Consider the following 12,404-nt stretch of genomic DNA (forward strand, 5'->3'; position numbering starts at 1 on the left):
AGTGAACATTACTGTGCAATCACATATTTAGAGTTTTTACTCAGTTCAAGTTTAAAAGTTAAAATTTAATATTTGTTTTCACTGCATGTTACTTCTCCTTAAACAAAGTGTTGTTTTTGATTAATAGATTTTTGCACTTTATTTTTTTGTATTTCAATCCAATTATATTTTAAAAATATTTCAGTTGAGTGGATGATAGAAAATTGCTATTATTGTTTTTTCTTTGAAGTAAATTTAGCCCACTTTTGCTAAAATAGAAAATATAGTCTACTGATGGTGCCTTGAATACCGGTTTCTTTCATTTAATGTTCATGTTATGGGGATATTTATATAAAGGAAATTTGTCTTTTGTGTCTGTTGAAAATTAAAGATTACTGACAGAGCCATAAGAAAATATTGCTTTATTTATCTGATCATATTGTAATATATTTGTTAGGTTTTCAGTAGGTTCAATTAGGTTCACTAGACTATATGCGTCATTTAAAAATTTTTCAATGAACATTCGAACAGTCCGGCCCTCGTCTTGTAGCTGATTTTTTTATTTGGCCCTCCGTCCATTTGACTTTGACACCCCTGCTCTAAACGGTTGTTCAGCTCCTTAACATCTTTCTATTTGTCTTTTCCCACTCTGTCTATGCGCTTCATAGAGGAAGGGAGCCATCTGTCTTTTCGTTGAGACAGTGTGCTTCCCAGCACTGACTGGCCCACCAGTGAAGTGTTGTACTTTGGTTCTCACAAATTGCAAGGTATCTTATCAGTTTTTCCAAAGTCTTTATTGTAATGTTAATGTACTTTGATTATGATTTGGGTAAAAGTGAGAAAATGTCTCCATGACTGCTGAAATGACATGGAACATTAAAGAGTTGTGATGATCCTGCATGTGACTACCTGCTTCCAGACCCATGTTATGTTGTCTTAGATGATAGTGTAAACAGCTGAGTTAGGTGCTCTTACTCTTCTGTATACCTACCTGGCCTACTGTTCTCTTTACCTACGTACCTACCTACCTGGCCTACTGTTTACTTGACCTTCCTTCCTACCTACCTACCTGGCCTACTGTTCTCTTTACCTACCTACCTGGCCTACTGTTCTCTTTACCTACCTGGCCTACTGTTCTCTTTACCTACCTACCTACCTACCTACCTACCTGGCCTACTGTTCTCTTTACCTACCTACATACCTACCTGGCCTACTGTTCTCTTTACCTACCTACCTATCCTACCTACCTACTTGGCCTACTGTTCTCTTTACCTAACTACCTGGCCTACTGTTCTCTTTACCTAACTACCTGGCCTACTGTTCTCTTTACCTAACTACCTGGCCTACTGTTCTCTTTACCTAACTACCTGGCCTACTGTTCTCTTTACCTAACTACCTGGCCTACTGTTCTCTTTACCTAACTACCTGGCCTACTGTTCTCTTTACCTAACTACCTGGCCTACTGTTCTCTTTACCTAACTGCCTGGCCTACTGTTCTCTTTACCTAACTGCCTGGCCTACTGTTCTCTTTACCTAACTGCCTGGCCTACTGTTCTCTTTACCTAGCTACCTGGCCTACTGTTCTCTTTACCTAACTACCTGGCCTACTGTTCTCTTTACCTAACTACCTGGCCTACTGTTCTCTTTACCTAACTGCCTGGCCTACTGTTCTCTTTACCTAACTGCCTGGCCTACTGTTCTCTTTACCTAACTACCTGGCCTACTGTTCTCTTTACCTAACTGCCTGGCCTACTGTTCTCTTTACCTAACTGCCTGGCCTACTGTTCTCTTTACCTAACTGCCTGGCCTACTGTTCTCTTTACCTAACTGCCTGGCCTACTGTTCTCTTTACCTAACTGCCTGGCCTACTGTTCTCTTTACCTAACTGCCTGGCCTACTGTTCTCTTTACCTAACTGCCTGGCCTACTGTTCTCTTTACCTAACTGCCTGGCCTACTGTTCTCTTTACCTACCTACCTATCCTACCTACCTACTTGGCCTACTGTTCTCTTTACCTAACTACCTGGCCTACTGTTCTCTTTACCTAACTACCTGGCCTACTGTTCTCTTTACCTAACTGCCTGGCCTACTGTTCTCTTTACCTAACTGCCTGGCCTACTGTTCTCTTTACCTAACTGCCTGGCCTACTGTTCTCTTTACCTAACTGCCTGGCCTACTGTTCTCTTTACCTACCTACCTGGCCTACTGTTCTCTTTACCTACCTACATACCTACCTGGCCTACTGTTCTCTTTACCTACCTACCTATCCTACCTACCTACTTGGCCTACTGTTCTCTTTACCTAACTACCTGGCCTACTGTTCTCTTTACCTAACTACCTGGCCTACTGTTCTCTTTACCTAACTACCTGGCCTACTGTTCTCTTTACCTAACTACCTGGCCTACTGTTCTCTTTACCTAACTGCCTGGCCTACTGTTCTCTTTACCTAACTACCTGGCCTACTGTTCTCTTTACCTAACTGCCTGGCCTACTGTTCTCTTTACCTAACTGCCTGGCCTACTGTTCTCTTTACCTAACTGCCTGGCCTACTGTTCTCTTTACCTAACTGCCTGGCCTACTGTTCTCTTTACCTAACTACCTGGCCTACTGTTCTCTTTACCTAACTGCCTGGCCTACTGTTCTCTTTACCTAACTGCCTGGCCTACTGTTCTCTTTACCTAACTGCCTGGCCTACTGTTCTCTTTACCTAACTGCCTGGCCTACTGTTCTCTTTACCTAACTGCCTGGCCTACTGTTCTCTTTACCTAACTGCCTGGCCTACTGTTCTCTTTACCTACCTGGCCTACTGTTCTCTTTACCTACCTACCTACCTACCTACCTACCTACCTGGCCTACTGTTCTCTTTACCTACCTACATACCTACCTGGCCTACTGTTCTCTTTACCTACCTACCTATCCTACCTACCTACTTGGCCTACTGTTCTCTTTACCTAACTACCTGGCCTACTGTTCTCTTTACCTAACTACCTGGCCTACTGTTCTCTTTACCTAACTACCTGGCCTACTGTTCTCTTTACCTAACTACCTGGCCTACTGTTCTCTTTACCTAACTACCTGGCCTACTGTTCTCTTTACCTAACTACCTGGCCTACTGTTCTCTTTACCTAACTGCCTGGCCTACTGTTCTCTTTACCTAACTGCCTGGCCTACTGTTCTCTTTACCTAACTACCTGGCCTACTGTTCTCTTTACCTAACTGCCTGGCCTACTGTTCTCTTTACCTAACTGCCTGGCCTACTGTTCTCTTTACCTAACTGCCTGGCCTACTGTTCTCTTTACCTAACTGCCTGGCCTACTGTTCTCTTTACCTACCTACCTGGCCTACTGTTCTCTTTACCTAACTACCTGGCCTACTGTTCTCTTTACCTAACTGCCTGGCCTACTGTTCTCTTTACCTAACTGCCTGGCCTACTGTTCTCTTTACCTACCTACCTATCCTACCTACCTACTTGGCCTACTGTTCTCTTTACCTAACTACCTGGCCTACTGTTCTCTTTACCTACCTACCTATCCTACCTACCTACTTGGCCTACTGTTCTCTTTACCTAACTACCTGGCCTACTGTTCTCTTTACCTAACTACCTGGCCTACTGTTCTCTTTACCTAACTGCCTGGCCTACTGTTCTCTTTACCTAACTGCCTGGCCTACTGTTCTCTTTACCTAACTGCCTGGCCTACTGTTCTCTTTACCTAACTGCCTGGCCTACTGTTCTCTTTACCTAACTGCCTGGCCTACTGTTCTCTTTACCTAACTGCCTGGCCTACTGTTCTCTTTACCTAACTGCCTGGCCTACTGTTCTCTTTACCTAACTGCCTGGCCTACTGTTCTCTTTACCTAACTGCCTGGCCTACTGTTCTCTTTACCTAACTGCCTGGCCTACTGTTTTCTTTACCTACCTACCTACCTACTTGGCCTACTGTTCTCTTCACCTAACTACCTGGCCTACTGTTCTCTTTACCTAACTACCTGGCCTACTGTTCTCTTTACCTAACTGCCTGGCCTACTGTTCTCTTTACCTAACTACCTGGCCTACTGTTCTCTTTACCTAACTGCCTGGCCTACTGTTCTCTTTACCTAACTGCCTGGCCTACTGTTCTCTTTACCTAACTGCCTGGCCTACTGTTCTCTTTACCTAACTGCCTGGCCTACTGTTCTCTTTACCTAACTACCTGGCCTACTGTTCTCTTTACCTAACTGCCTGGCCTACTGTTCTCTTTACCTAACTGCCTGGCCTACTGTTCTCTTTACCTAACTGCCTGGCCTACTGTTCTCTTTACCTAACTGCCTGGCCTACTGTTCTCTTTACCTAACTGCCTGGCCTACTGTTCTCTTTACCTAACTGCCTGGCCTACTGTTCTCTTTACCTAACTGCCTGGCCTACTGTTCTCTTTACCTACCTGGCCTACTGTTCTCTTTACCTACCTACCTACCTACCTACCTACCTACCTGGCCTACTGTTCTCTTTACCTACCTACATACCTACCTGGCCTACTGTTCTCTTTACCTACCTACCTATCCTACCTACCTACTTGGCCTACTGTTCTCTTTACCTAACTACCTGGCCTACTGTTCTCTTTACCTAACTACCTGGCCTACTGTTCTCTTTACCTAACTACCTGGCCTACTGTTCTCTTTACCTAACTACCTGGCCTACTGTTCTCTTTACCTAACTACCTGGCCTACTGTTCTCTTTACCTAACTACCTGGCCTACTGTTCTCTTTACCTAACTGCCTGGCCTACTGTTCTCTTTACCTAACTGCCTGGCCTACTGTTCTCTTTACCTAACTACCTGGCCTACTGTTCTCTTTACCTAACTGCCTGGCCTACTGTTCTCTTTACCTAACTGCCTGGCCTACTGTTCTCTTTACCTAACTGCCTGGCCTACTGTTCTCTTTACCTAACTGCCTGGCCTACTGTTCTCTTTACCTAACTGCCTGGCCTACTGTTCTCTTTACCTAACTGCCTGGCCTACTGTTCTCTTTACCTAACTGCCTGGCCTACTGTTCTCTTTACCTACCTGGCCTACTGTTCTCTTTACCTACCTACCTACCTACCTACCTACCTACCTGGCCTACTGTTCTCTTTACCTACCTACATACCTACCTGGCCTACTGTTCTCTTTACCTACCTACCTATCCTACCTACCTACTTGGCCTACTGTTCTCTTTACCTAACTACCTGGCCTACTGTTCTCTTTACCTAACTACCTGGCCTACTGTTCTCTTTACCTAACTACCTGGCCTACTGTTCTCTTTACCTAACTACCTGGCCTACTGTTCTCTTTACCTAACTACCTGGCCTACTGTTCTCTTTACCTAACTACCTGGCCTACTGTTCTCTTTACCTAACTGCCTGGCCTACTGTTCTCTTTACCTAACTGCCTGGCCTACTGTTCTCTTTACCTAACTACCTGGCCTACTGTTCTCTTTACCTAACTGCCTGGCCTACTGTTCTCTTTACCTAACTGCCTGGCCTACTGTTCTCTTTACCTAACTGCCTGGCCTACTGTTCTCTTTACCTAACTGCCTGGCCTACTGTTCTCTTTACCTACCTACCTGGCCTACTGTTCTCTTTACCTAACTACCTGGCCTACTGTTCTCTTTACCTAACTGCCTGGCCTACTGTTCTCTTTACCTAACTGCCTGGCCTACTGTTCTCTTTACCTACCTACCTATCCTACCTACCTACTTGGCCTACTGTTCTCTTTACCTAACTACCTGGCCTACTGTTCTCTTTACCTACCTACCTATCCTACCTACCTACTTGGCCTACTGTTCTCTTTACCTAACTACCTGGCCTACTGTTCTCTTTACCTAACTACCTGGCCTACTGTTCTCTTTACCTAACTGCCTGGCCTACTGTTCTCTTTACCTAACTGCCTGGCCTACTGTTCTCTTTACCTAACTGCCTGGCCTACTGTTCTCTTTACCTAACTGCCTGGCCTACTGTTCTCTTTACCTAACTGCCTGGCCTACTGTTCTCTTTACCTAACTGCCTGGCCTACTGTTCTCTTTACCTAACTGCCTGGCCTACTGTTCTCTTTACCTAACTGCCTGGCCTACTGTTCTCTTTACCTAACTGCCTGGCCTACTGTTCTCTTTACCTAACTGCCTGGCCTACTGTTTTCTTTACCTACCTACCTACCTACTTGGCCTACTGTTCTCTTCACCTAACTACCTGGCCTACTGTTCTCTTTACCTAACTACCTGGCCTACTGTTCTCTTTACCTAACTGCCTGGCCTACTGTTCTCTTTACCTAACTACCTGGCCTACTGTTCTCTTTACCTAACTGCCTGGCCTACTGTTCTCTTTACCTAACTGCCTGGCCTACTGTTCTCTTTACCTAACTGCCTGGCCTACTGTTCTCTTTACCTAACTGCCTGGCCTACTGTTCTCTTTACCTAACTACCTGGCCTACTGTTCTCTTTACCTAACTGCCTGGCCTACTGTTCTCTTTACCTAACTGCCTGGCCTACTGTTCTCTTTACCTAACTGCCTGGCCTACTGTTCTCTTTACCTAACTGCCTGGCCTACTGTTCTCTTTACCTAACTGCCTGGCCTACTGTTCTCTTTACCTAACTGCCTGGCCTACTGTTCTCTTTACCTAACTGCCTGGCCTACTGTTCTCTTTACCTACCTGGCCTACTGTTCTCTTTACCTACCTACCTACCTACCTACCTACCTACCTGGCCTACTGTTCTCTTTACCTACCTACATACCTACCTGGCCTACTGTTCTCTTTACCTACCTACCTATCCTACCTACCTACTTGGCCTACTGTTCTCTTTACCTAACTACCTGGCCTACTGTTCTCTTTACCTAACTACCTGGCCTACTGTTCTCTTTACCTAACTACCTGGCCTACTGTTCTCTTTACCTAACTACCTGGCCTACTGTTCTCTTTACCTAACTACCTGGCCTACTGTTCTCTTTACCTAACTACCTGGCCTACTGTTCTCTTTACCTAACTGCCTGGCCTACTGTTCTCTTTACCTAACTGCCTGGCCTACTGTTCTCTTTACCTAACTACCTGGCCTACTGTTCTCTTTACCTAACTGCCTGGCCTACTGTTCTCTTTACCTAACTGCCTGGCCTACTGTTCTCTTTACCTAACTGCCTGGCCTACTGTTCTCTTTACCTAACTGCCTGGCCTACTGTTCTCTTTACCTACCTACCTGGCCTACTGTTCTCTTTACCTAACTACCTGGCCTACTGTTCTCTTTACCTAACTGCCTGGCCTACTGTTCTCTTTACCTAACTGCCTGGCCTACTGTTCTCTTTACCTACCTACCTATCCTACCTACCTACTTGGCCTACTGTTCTCTTTACCTAACTACCTGGCCTACTGTTCTCTTTACCTACCTACCTATCCTACCTACCTACTTGGCCTACTGTTCTCTTTACCTAACTACCTGGCCTACTGTTCTCTTTACCTAACTACCTGGCCTACTGTTCTCTTTACCTAACTGCCTGGCCTACTGTTCTCTTTACCTAACTGCCTGGCCTACTGTTCTCTTTACCTAACTGCCTGGCCTACTGTTCTCTTTACCTAACTGCCTGGCCTACTGTTCTCTTTACCTAACTGCCTGGCCTACTGTTCTCTTTACCTAACTGCCTGGCCTACTGTTCTCTTTACCTAACTGCCTGGCCTACTGTTCTCTTTACCTAACTGCCTGGCCTACTGTTCTCTTTACCTAACTGCCTGGCCTACTGTTCTCTTTACCTAACTGCCTGGCCTACTGTTTTCTTTACCTACCTACCTACCTACTTGGCCTACTGTTCTCTTCACCTAACTACCTGGCCTACTGTTTTCTTTACCTACCTACCTACTTGGCCTACTGTTCTCTTTACCTAACTACCTGACCTACTGTTTTCTTTACCTTCAAACAGTTGAAGTCGGAAGTTTACATACACCATAGCCAAATACATTTAAACTCAGTTTTTCACCATTCCTGACATTTAATCCGAGTAAAAAATACCCTGTTTTAGGTCAGTTAGGATCACCACTTTATTTTAAGAATGTGAAATGTCAAAATAATAGTTGAGATAATGATTTATTTCAGCTTTTATTTCTTTCATCACATTCCCAGTGGGTCAGAAGTTTACATACACTCAATTAGTATTTGGTAGCATTGCCTTTAAATTGTTTAACTTGGGTCAAATGTTTCGGGCAGCGTTCCACAAGCTTCCCACAATAAGTTGGGTGAATTTTGGCCCATTCCTCCTGACAGAGCTGGTGTACTGAGTCAGATTTGTAGGCCTCCTTGCTCGTACACACTTTTTCAGTTCTGCACACACATTTTCTATAGGATTGAGGTCGGCTTTGTGATGGCCACTCCAATACCCTGACTTTGTTGTCCTTAAGCCATTTTGCCACAACTTTAGGCTTGGGGTCATTGTCCATTTGGAAGACCCATTTGCGACCAAGCTTTAACTTCATGGCTGATGTCTTGATGTTGCTTCAATATATCTACATAATTTTCTTCCCTCATGATGCTATCTATTTTGTGAAGTGCACCAGTCCCTCCTGCAGTAAAGCACCCCCACAACATGATGCTGCCACTCCCGTGCTTCACGGTTGGAATGGTGTTCTTCGGCTTGCAAGCCTCCCCCTTTTTCCTCCAAACATAACAATGGTCATTATGGCCATCGTTATGAGTTTGAAGGTAGCCCTTGAAATTCATCCACACCTCCAATTGACTTAAATTATGTCAATTAGCCTATCAGAAGCTTCTAAAGCCATGACAACATTTCTGGAATTTTCCAAGCTGTTTAAAGATACAGTCAACTTAGTGTATGTAAACTTCTGACCCACTGGAATTGTGATACAGTGAATTATAAGTGAAATAATCTGTTTGTTAACAATTGTTGGAAAAATGACCCGTGTCATGCACAAAGTTGATATCCTAAACGACTTGCCAAAACTATAGTTTGTTAACAAGAAATTTGTGGAGTGGTTGAAAAACGAGTTTTAATAACTCCAACCTAAGTGTATGTAAACTTCCGACTTCAACTGTACCTACCTACCTACCTACCTACCTACCTACCTACCTACCTACCTACCTACCTACCTACCTACCTGCCTGGCCTACTATTCTCTTTACTTACCTACCTACCTGCCTACCTACCTACCTACCTACCTACCTACCTACCTACCTACCTACCTACCTACCGGGCCTACTATTCTCTTTACCTACCTACCTATCTGGCCTACTATTCTATTTACCTACCAACCTACCTGGCCTACTATTCTCTTTACCTACCTACCTACCTACCTGGCCTACTTTTCTCTTTACCTACCTACCTGGCCTACTTTTCTCTTTACCTACCTACCTGGCCTACTATTCTCTTTACCTACCTACCTACCTACCTACCTACCTACCTACCTACCTACCTACCTACCTACCTGGCCTACTATTCTCTTTACCTACCTACCTGGCCTACTATTCTCTTTACCGACCTACCTACCTACCTACCTGGCCTACTATTCTCTTTACCTACCTACCTGGTCTACTATTCTCTTTACCTTCACTACCGTTCAAAAGTTTGGGGTCACTTAGAAATGTCCTTGTTTTTGAAAGAAAATAAAAACAAATTCCCATTAAAATAACATCAAATTGATCAGAAATAAAGTGTAGACATGGTTAATGTTGTAAATGACTATTGTAGCTGGAAACGTCAGATTTTTTATGGAATATCTACATAGGCGTACAGAGGCCAATTATCAGCAACCATCACTCCTGTGTTCCAATGGCACGTTGTGTTAGCTCATCCAAGTTTATCATTTTAGAAGGCTAATTGATCATTAAAATCCCCTTTTTCAGTTATGTTAGCACAGCTGAAAACTGTTGTTCTGATTAACGAAGCAATAAAACTGGCCTTTAGACTAGTTGAGTATCTGCAGCAACAGCATTTGTGGGTTCGATTATAGGCTCAAAATGGCCAGAAACAAAGACCTTTCTTTTGAAACTCGTCAGTTTATTCTTGTTCTGAGAAATGAAGGCTATTCTATGCGTGAAATTGCCAGAAACTGAAGATCTCGTACAACACTGTGTATTACTCCCTTCACAGAACAGCACAAACTGTCTCTGACCAGAATAGAAAGAGGAGTGGGAGGCCCCGGTGCACAACTGAGCAAGAGGACAAGTACGAGTGTCTAGTTTGAGAAACAGATGCCTCACAAGTCCTCAACTGGCAGCTTCATTAAATGGTACCTGCAAAACACCAGTCTCAACAGTGAAGAGGCGACTCTGGGATGCTGTTCTAGGCAGAGTTGCAAAGAAAAAGCCATATCTCAGACTGGCCAAAAAAACAAAAGATTAAGATAGGCAAAAGAACACAGACAGAGGAATCTTGCTGTGGGGATGTTTTTCAGCGGCAGGGACTGGGAGACTAGTCAGGATCGAGGCAAAGATGAACGGAGCAAAGTACAGAGAGATCCTTGATGAAAACCTGCTCCAGAGCACTTATGACCTCAGACTGGTTGCGAAGGTACACCTTCCAACAGGACAACGCAGAAGTGGCTTCGGGACAAGTCTCTGAATGTCCTTGAGTGACCCGAACTTCAACCCGATTGAACATCTCTGGCGAGACCTGAAAATAGCTGTGCAGCAACGCTCCCCATCCAACCTGACAGAGCTTGAGAGGAGCTGCAGAGAAGAATGGGAGAAACTCTCCAAATACAGGTGTGCAAAGCGTCATACCTAAGAAGACTCGAGGCTGTAATTGCTGCCAAAAGTGATTAAAAAAGTACTGAGTAAAGGGTCTGAATGAGTACATTTACATTTACATTTAAGTCATTTAGCAGACGCTCTTATCCAGAGCGACTTACAAATTGGTGCGTTCACCTTATGACATCCAGTGGAACTGCCACTTTACAATAGTGCATCTAAATCTTTTAAGGGGGGGGGGTGAGAAGGATTACTTTATCCTATCCTAGGTATTCCTTAAAGAGGTGGGGTTTCAGGTGTCTCCGGAAGGTGGTGATTGACTCCGCTGTCCTGGCGTCGTGAGGGAGTTTGTTCCACCATTGGGGGGCCAGAGCAGCGAACAGTTTTGACTGGGCTGAGCGGGAACTGTACTTCCTCAGTGGTAGGGAGGCGAGCAGGCCAGAGGTGGATGAACGCAGTGCCCTTGTTTGGGTGGTTGAAGGTTGAAGGTTGAACACCAGACGGGCTGCGGCGTTCTGGATGAGCTGTAGGGGTTTAATGGCACAGGCAGGGAGCCCAGCCAACAGCCAATTTACTTATGTAAATGTGTTATTTCAGTTTTAGCTAGAATTTCTAATATCCTGTTTTTGCTTTGTCATTATGGGGTATTGTATGAAGACATTTGAGGGTGGAAAACAATTTAATACATTTTAGAATAAGGCTGTAACCTACCAAAATGTAGAAAAAGTCAAAAGGGTCTGAATACTTTTCGAAGGCACGGTATAGCCTAATATCAGCTCTTGGCTGTTTGTCAGCTTGGCAGCAGCAGCAAGCATGTGGAGGCAGTCTAAAAGGAGAGGAAACTTCCTCTGCAGTGGATGACGTGCCACTGCCTGCATCTTTAATCAGTGTAGATGTGATTTGAAGGGTGGGAAGAGGAAGGCGGTCAACCCACTCTATGTACACAGCTACTGTTGAGAGGGCAGTGGGATGCTTGTTTCATTACCGGTCATGGACTGGCAGGGCTTATGCATCTCTTGAGGAATTTTTTTTTGTTACGCACACACACACACATACTCAGTGTCCATTCAACCTTCAACAGCCTCCCATTAATTGAGTTACAGTAGATGAGAGGGCTGTGCCACAACTGTTTGCTCAGTGCCTGGCCCCTGTCAACACTCAGTAATAACAAGGGTCCCTAATATAATAAACTAAGCAAAAAAAGAAACGTCCCTTTTTCAGGACCCTGTCTTTTTTTTAAATCTAAATAACTTCACAGATATTCATTATAGAGGGTTTAAACACTGTTTCCCATGCTTGTTCAATGAACCATAAACAATTAATGAACATGCACCAGTGGAGCGGTCGTTAAGACACTAACAGCTTACAGACGGTAGGCAATTAAGGTCATAGTTATGAAAACTTATGACACTAAAGAGGCCTTTCTACTCACTATGAAAAACACCAAAAGAAAGATATCCAGGATCCCTGCTCATCTGCGTGAACGTGCCTTAGAAATGCTGCAAGGAGGCATAAGGACTGCAGTTGTGGCCAGGGCAATAAATTCTAATGTCCATACTGTGAGACGCCTAAGACAGCGCTACAGGGAGACAGGACGGACAGCTGATTGTCCTCACAGTGGCAGACCACGTGTAACAACACCTGTACAGGATCAGTACATCCGAACATCATACCTGCGGGACAGATACAGGATGGCAACAACAACAGCCCGCGTTACACCAGGAACGCACAATC

This window comes from Oncorhynchus nerka, linkage group LG23 (genome assembly GCF_034236695.1).
Source record: "Oncorhynchus nerka isolate Pitt River linkage group LG23, Oner_Uvic_2.0, whole genome shotgun sequence".
NCBI classification, from domain to species: domain Eukaryota; kingdom Metazoa; phylum Chordata; class Actinopteri; order Salmoniformes; family Salmonidae; genus Oncorhynchus; species Oncorhynchus nerka.